Genomic DNA, 8,455 nt, shown 5'->3' with positions numbered 1-8,455 from the left:
AAAAAGTAAAAAAAAATTATCACTTTAGGAGAATTTTAATGACTTAGATAAGAAGTAAATTTTCATATACATTTCTTTCCACATTGTGAAAATAAATTCTATTTCTTTTCTATTCTTGCTTTTCCATTTATTTTTCCTTTTTAAATAGAGATGGGTCTCACTTTGCTGCTCAGGTTGCTCTCTAACTTCTGGCCTCAATAAATTCTCCTGCCTTGTCCTCCCTAAGTGCTGGAATTACAGGTGTGAGCCACTGTGCCCAGCCTCACTTTTCCAGTGATAAAGAATGTGTCAGTGTAAGCCTTTCCCTCAACAACTTAGTGAAATGTGAACAAAGATTTTAAAATAAAAGCATCTGATGTTCAAAAAAGTACTTTATAAATTAAACATGCCAAGACTTAATCTGCGGATTACTGCAAACAGGGGAACATAGTAAAAACAAATGAATTCATCTGTATTAGCACAAGTAGCTCAACATAGAAAAAACAATAGAAATGTTTGGCTTTACCCATCAGCCAAATTAAAAAAAAATCTCCTTTTAGGTTAAAAGGATCAAGATGTAGGAGACTGGATATTCACTAGATCCCTTCATTTTCTCAATCTCTTCATCTATTTCTGGGCTGTCCGTTGTGGATGCTTTTTCTTGGTAACTACTATCAGTATCTATTTTAGATAGTTTGTCTTGTATGTCTAACTGCCATGATCTCTTGAATTTCATCTGTCATCTAAGCCTAAAGCTTTATGCTTAATCATTTGTGGTCTGCTAGCTGGACTAGCTTCAGGAATGTCAGTGTGTTCTACCATTAAGGTCATTTTGGCTAGTACATCGAGGTGGAGGTTGTAGTTACAGCTACTTTTAGAAACATGTCTGGTTTTTAAAGACATAACACATGATTGAAGAAATTCAGAATCTGGATAAAAGGTCCGTAATGCTTGACCAGGAAAAATGTTACCCTGAGGGTCTTTTTAGATGTTCTTCTCTCCTGCTGCCTGAATCTATGCTCATCTCCTTTTCTCAGTTTCTTGTTTTAATCTGTTTACATCCTTTACTAGTTTATTTATTGCTTGTTCACTGTCTTCCACTTTTTTGCATATAATGTTTAATTCCTCTTGTAATGAAGCATACATTTCCTTTATCTTATGTACCTCCTTTAAGGATCTATCTTCTTCAAAAAATGTAGAGATGTGTGTTTTTACTGCTTGGCTAAAACCAGTGGACATACAGGAACCTGATACAGTTTTACAACCTAGTTGTTCAGAAATACCCAGACTGGCAACCGCTAAAGGTACCCTGTGAAAAAGTCCTTTTTGAGGTTTATATAAGGCATGTTTCAGTCAATGAGTAGAACAGTTTTCTGTTATTATACTTGGTGTTCATAGTAGAAAAACAAGTTATTGGTTTGAAAAATGCTCCTGCAAGTTTTTGTGACAGCAGCCTCTCTATAAACATCATGATCTGATCTGAATGACGATGGAATTTATACCAACCTATCACATTCTTTTTGACATTGGAGAATATTTTCTTCACTGCTTGCTCATTTACTTCACTTGAGGAAATTATAAAAGCTAAAAAAAAGCATGGAATATATTTCTGAATGTCAGTTGTATGAACAACTTCAACATCATCCATTTGGGAATCAGTAATGCTATTCTTGGCTTCACCTTTTACTTCCTCAAGAAGAAAACCTTCCGTGTCACAAACCGTGCTGGGGTGGTGTAAGGCAAGCTGGTCAACACATAGCCCGAGAGCACCTGCTCTTACCCTCCGTGCTGCCGCCGCCTCAGGCTACACAACACCTATCTTCACAACTTCATTAATCTAAAATGCTTCTAAAATAGTTTACAGAAAAGGAAATGATCTCTTTTGTAAAAAGAATAGACAACATAAAATGTATGCATCAATGAGTCAAAGGAAGTTCTTTCCGTAAGTATAAAATAAAAGCCTCAAGGGATGCAAGAGCAGTACCATTAATTAGCAACTTTATTGTTTCTTAGTTTTATATAAAATAGCAGACTGATTTACAGTTAAAGATGCTTTAGAATTTGATGAAATAAGGTAACTACTTTTATTAGAAGCCAGTGTGGCACATCATGAGACCCTAATAAGAATAAAATCAGCCACAGAAAAAAAACAAAAAACAAAACAAACAACTATGCCCATGGAAACTCCATAACGGAAATATTGTCGATTCTTATTTGCATTTTTAAGTGTCCACATGCCACATTTAGCTATATTCAGACCTGAGCGGGTATAATCTAAATTTAAGCATCCTCTAGCTCTTGACATTTGGCCGACAGCTCCTGTACTGCATTTCACCAACACTAACCCTGAGCAATGTCTGCCTGAAAAACACCCTTGAGAAATATTGCTATCTTTTCAGCTCCAGCAGGGAGTTCCACTCACCCACTAGTCAGTTCTCAAAAAAGGGACCTCCTAAGTGTGGCCGTGGAACAGGTACACAAACAGCTCACCAGCACCCTAGGCTCTGTGGCTCTGTGGCTGTCAGCTGCCTTTGCCCCTGCTATAGATGGGTCCCCTGTGGCCTGTTAGTAGATGAAGGGGAGAAGGGAGAGGGTAACCCCACTGAAGAAGTCAGTCTAGGCAGAGGCGGGCAGGCCTGTGGGGAGTGGAATGTAAAAAGAGTAGAATGCTGTTGTCTCGTCACTTATTGAAGGCTACTTACCAGTAGTTCTAAGTGTCAGCAGGGGGACCAACTTTGCGCTCCACCCACCCCACCCATTGTCCTATTCCGGTGACAAAGAACTGAGTAATAAAACCAAATTGACACCACAACAGCAAACTGGTTTCAGTAATGGGGTATAAAAATGATTCATAACTCAACTGTAGTCCATATCCACCCTGAAGACCATTGCTGGAAAAAGATAGGCTCCAATATTGTTGATGCCATCACTCCACAGGACAGAATCAATAACGACTACAGAAAACTCACCCATCCATGACAAGTAAGTGACCCTGAAATAATTACATATGAAAAGGCCAGAACAGCAGCAACTGAAAGTCTGGACCAACTCAAGAACATCACTAATGTTCTTTCAGGAAGGAGGACGTCACTTCCGGAAAAACACTGATGGGTATTTTTCTAGAAAATTGGGGAAATCCTGCTGTCTGCTTGGGCATGTGCTAAGTTGTAGCTTGGCAAAATTTCATGGTAGCTTGAAGCTCAAGTAGAATACAGAGTAGCATAAGTAATGTCAGTGTTATACCAATTTTACATGAACACAATACATACAATATAATTGACTAAATTAACATGCAGTGTTAATTTTTAATACATCACTCAGTAGATTACTAGCACATTGCCCTTAAACATAAAAAAGAATGTCTACAGAATTATGGAGCATCACAAAGTAACGTAAGTCCTCCACCTTTTAGAGTATTCCTAAGCCCCTGAAGAAAGCCGTAAGAGGCTGAGGATCACTCTGGATGTGAGCCAGGCTTTCAGTTCATGCTGTTTATGCATGTACCTCTAAACCTGGAAACATAGTAATTGCTCAATAAACATGTTCTGAAAGAATGAATGAATCTGCTCTTCTACCCCTTTAATGCCTGGGGCTAGAATAAAGATGAATGAAGCCCGAGGTTTCGCAGGCAGAAAAGGAAAAAAATAATTAGAGGGTTGGGAAATAGCACAATCAGCACAAACAAATATTTTTTGAAAAGTGAGTAATCAAACAATTAGTCTTTAATAAGTCCTATTTGTAGGACTATTGTTTTTTTTTTCCTCAGAAAAAGTATGTTTTCATGTGGAACAAAAAACTTTTTCCTCCTTTGCCTGAAAAACCATTGGAGAGCAAATTTTAAAGCAAATCCTACACTATTCAGTAATTATTTCCATTAAACATTACAAGATCTGTTGAATAATGAACCCACACCCAGTTTGACAGAACACTCTGTTATGCCCCATGGCTTAGAGAATTCTGGCTTCTCTCACTCTTTAACATGCAGTCTGCGGGACCAGGCCCCTGGCAGGCTGAGCTCATACTGAAGGTTAAGCTTCTCACAGGAGTGCAGCCAGCCGTACCACAGAGCAACGATGCAAAAATGACTAGGTACAGCAGCCACTGCTAGGATTCCAGAACGTTCACAGGCCTGTTCTGAAGGGAGCTTACGGCTCATGTTGGTGCGGATGTTGTCACAAGAGGGGTTGCTCAGAATTGTTTGGAGTTAAGTAACAGCAGTGAGAAGCAGCCCCTCACTGGCCCGCTGTAGAGAGTGAGTGGAGCCTCTACATATGAAATGGGAGTGCGGCATTGACTGGAAGAGAGGATGTGGGGAAAGGGGTATGGGAGGAAGACAAGCGGGGGGAAAGAGGTCATCTCTTTCCAGTAATGTGTACTCCCAATGGCTCTGCCATACTTGGTCACCATTTACAGCTTTCTAAGGTTGTCTGGAAGAAAAAAATGCATGTACTTTTTCTAAACAGAGGGTTATTTTAAAGACAATCCATTGAGGAAGACATGATTGGAGGTTTTCTCAGTTTTACTTTCATTCCGTGAAAGTTGGGGAGGCAATGCTACTAAAAGCATGCATTTCACCCAAGGCTGACTATATAATTTGCAGGGTCGGATGTAAAATCGAAAGGACCCTAAAAAAAGTGCCATTGAAGGCACAACATTCAACTTGTACTTTCTTCCACCATCTCTGTCTTGGCCCATCATCATGTTTCTTTGCTATTTAATATTACACTTTGAAGGTGGGTGCAGACCCTTGGCCCACTCCCTTCCCCCTCCACTTACTAGCTCCCTCCAGCAGCAGTCCCAGGATCAAGACCAAAGTGCTTTGCCCTTATCCTCCAGCCCACCCCCAAGGGGAGAAAAGTCAATCTCCATTCCTCACAGGTCTGCCACCCCAATTCATAGACCCCCAAGGGATTGTCATTTCTGCATTGGGACATACTGTGTACCTGAAGCAGGTGAGAGGGAGGCTTGCCCCCACCAAATGCCCTACTTAATGCACAGTGGCACTGCCAGACGCTGCAAGGACTGCTACTGCCATGCCCTGCCAGATGTCATCACGGAGGTGTGCACACCCAAGTCCCTGCTGGAGATGGAGGGCAGCTGATGTCGCTGAAACAGGGATGGGAAGTGGGAGGCAGCCAAGCAGCAGGGACACCAGGGCTGGTGGACATGACAGTTGAGAACCAAGCTAGGGGAGGGGCTGGGAGGCCAAGCACAGGAACCCAGGCTCCAAGCCCTCTGCGTCTGCTCTGTTGTCTGATAGGACCTCAGTTACAAAATAAAATGGAAAGATAAATTAAGAATTCATGACAGTGAGAGCGGGGCATTAAACCCAGAATGCAAGGTCCTCTAAGTGCACTGGTCATCTGGCTGTGAAGCCAGCCCAGACCCCTCCACTTCCAGTGCCTGCACACTGACCACAACGCCGAGCTTCCAGGTCATTTCATTTCCTGTGCTCCTGGGATAGAGTCGGGAGCATCTCCGTCAGCCACTGTCCCAAACTAACCCTGCTTCACTCGCATGCTCTGGCAGACTCTCTCCCTGACACCACAAATGTTTAAAAACTATTTCTCTTACCCACTTGCCACATCCGTTCCTAGTTTAGCAGACCTGTTAGGCATTACAGTTGTTGGCTTTATTGCCTGTAGTTTTTTCCTTGCCCGTGTTTTATATGTGTACCCCATGGAGAAGTTTAGTGTAGAGTGTTGTCTGTTAACTGGTTTTAAGCCTTGGCAGGGGCTTGATGTTAAAGTAGAGACTGTACATTCCCACACACGCATTTTCCAGTGAATTCACCACTTTGTTCACGTTATCGCCACAGGAAGTGTGTCCGGATATTTTTCTTTATCAGGACTTTGGATATTTTTCTTTCAATTTATAAAGCCAGGTCACATTAGCTCTCAGATAGTATCCAAAGTCAAAGCCTTCAAATTAGCAAAGGTTTTTCTTTCTTTTTAGATGTTCTTGTCAGCTTTTCCATGTAGGAGTGGGGAGTCAGGAATAATTTATACAAGATGAGTTTTTAACATTGAGTTCAAAATTACCAGAACACTTAGAGACCACGGAGAAAAGCACTTTGGTGTGGTGTTCAGATATACAGGCTCAGGAGTCAGCCTGTTACTTGTAGATTTCTTAACCTCTTGGGGACTGTCTTCAGTGGGACAAAGAGAATGCTAATAGTACCTGCTTCATGGGGTTGCTGTAAGGATTTAATAACCCATTTCCATAAAGCCTTTAGCCCAGCACATTGTAAGTGCTCCAAAATATTAAATCATCAGCTAACAGGTTGATAAGAACTGCCACTCCAGCATTTGACCATCTGTGTGCCCAGCCTGGAGAAGAGAACACAGCAGTGGCAAACCTGTGGCAAACGCTCCAACCCTTCATTTTGTCTCTCTCTTCTTGATGCAGAGCATCCCCAGTGGCAGAGAAAAGGCTGGCTATTACCTCGGGATCAGATTGTGAAGATTGTGAAATATCTGGGGACCATGCTAAGATTTCTAGGCTTTCTCCCATATGTAGATTGTCTATAGATTTTTCAACTAAACTGGGGTACTATTGAAAGAAAGGCAGCACAATTAATTATATCAGAACAGCAGGTGTCAACCATAACTATGCCAGATAAAAAAGGGTATATAGTTACTTTACTAATAGGGTAGAGTCAACCCTTTACCCCAGTTGAATAATTTTTTTCTCCTGGATATTTTTACTATAGGCAACTAGGGACTTGTTATTTGGGCAAGGAGCCTTCCCTAGCAAACGCTGGGGAGCCAGCTACTACAGCTGTGAATATATTCACCCTGATTGTGGAGCCCATCAGGGAAGGTAAGACTCAGCTCTGGTCCTCAGGAGCTTACTATTTTGCTGGTGAGACACGACACAGAAGGAACACACACATGACAAAAACAATTGGAGAACAATACACAAGAGTGTAACCTAATGCTGGCCTTCACGGCATAGCACTTGGTATGACCCACAGGTGTCAGAGAGCACTGAATGTCCATGGAATGGAAAATATTTAAAGGAAAATAATATGTGGATAATCAGGAAAGTTGATGTGACCACGTTCCTTGGTTTTGAAATGTAAAAGAAAATGCTAGAGTTTAAATGCTATCTTATACATCTATTCCAGATAACCCTTTAATATCCTTTTACTGGCAGCTGTCTTTCCACTTAAGACCCCTTCTCCATAGCAAGACTTTTGCAATGAATCTGGGACCATATGTCTTTTTGGCGCATGACAAAAAAGGCCATTCGCCATTCAGGGACACTCTTTTGGATATAATTGAGAATGACTTTTTAAATTTAGATTTTGATCTCAGTGCATTGTGTAATACATTTGAAAAAACTGTGCTTTATATTAAAATACTATGAATTTTTGTATTGTATTTCCAGAAAAGATAGACTTGGCAACAGTTTATCATTTGATGAAGTCAAGCAGACCATGAAAACATTGTACTTGAATCCAGTAGAAAAGAACAGGACTTTGAAAGATGTTTTCCTTACCAAAACAGGATGAAATGGTCATCTCTTATCATACAATGGCTTTCTGGTATAAACTGATGAATTGTTTAAGAAATGGCATACGTTTATTAAGAAATGGATACCTATGAGGCTAATTTCTTTAAAAATTCCTTTGAAGCTTAAGTTCTGGTAAATTTTGTGCCTTGGAGAAAAAAAAAAATCAAATGATTCTGGGATTCCTTTTTTTAATGATAAATTTGGACTCATCTTGAAGATTTAAAGCCAAATACTTCCCAAGTGGTAAATCTATTTCCAAAGAAATAACTAAGAATTAGATGACATTTTGAAAATAATTTTAAAAGAGAAAAATCTATCTTAAATGGTACCCACAACTGTTTCAGACTTTTTGGGTCTTTCCTTTTCCTCTTTCCCATTTATTAATCCACCCATCCATTCATTTATTGTGTTTCTGAAATCAATGACAACATTGAGGGTAAAAAGAAATCTAAGGTTCCTAGGGTCCTCAGCTCCTGGGAGTTTTCTACTTGGGTGGTGAAGAGGCAGACAAGACACACAAAAATAAAAACAAATTTCAATTGATTAACCTGAAGAATGATAAAAGCAAATGCTAAGTCTCCAGGATATTCATGCAGAGGGACTGAAATGTCTATCCTGGCCAGAAATGGCCTTGTGTACAGTAGATAAAGTAGGACTTGATGGATGGGCAGCACATAATAAGCAGAGATGGTGGTGGTGGAGGAAGGGGAGGAGAGAACAAGTTTTGAGGATGAAATGAGTGCCTTACATATTTTATTTAAACCTTAATGAGGAGGCAGCCATAATACATCTCCCCACCCACTTTTTAACCATTTTATATAGGACATTATAGAAGCAACACATCAGGAACTTATGACCTTTGTCGTGTAGAACAGATAAAGTTCCCTAAGTTCTGAGAGGCAGTAGAACACAGTGGTTCAGAGCTCAGACTTCCTAGCTTGAAACCCTGTACCTGCCA

The 8,455-nt window shown here is 40.5% G+C and overlaps 1 protein-coding gene and 1 pseudogene across 1 annotated transcript in view; both read right to left on the bottom strand.

Annotated features, from left to right (window-relative positions):
* LOC105553778 (target of Nesh-SH3-like) overlaps window positions 1-8,455 on the bottom strand; it is a 148,790-nt gene that overhangs the window by 61,002 nt on the left and 79,333 nt on the right. The window lies entirely within an intron of this gene.
* LOC105553777 lies at window positions 536-4,135 on the bottom strand (annotated as a pseudogene).

Source organism: Mandrillus leucophaeus, unplaced genomic scaffold, assembly GCF_000951045.1.
Source record: "Mandrillus leucophaeus isolate KB7577 unplaced genomic scaffold, Mleu.le_1.0 Scaffold608, whole genome shotgun sequence".
Lineage (NCBI taxonomy): Eukaryota > Metazoa > Chordata > Mammalia > Primates > Cercopithecidae > Mandrillus > Mandrillus leucophaeus.
The sequence above is the reverse complement of the archived record's forward strand: the minus strand, read 5'-3'. Positions and strand labels throughout refer to the sequence as shown.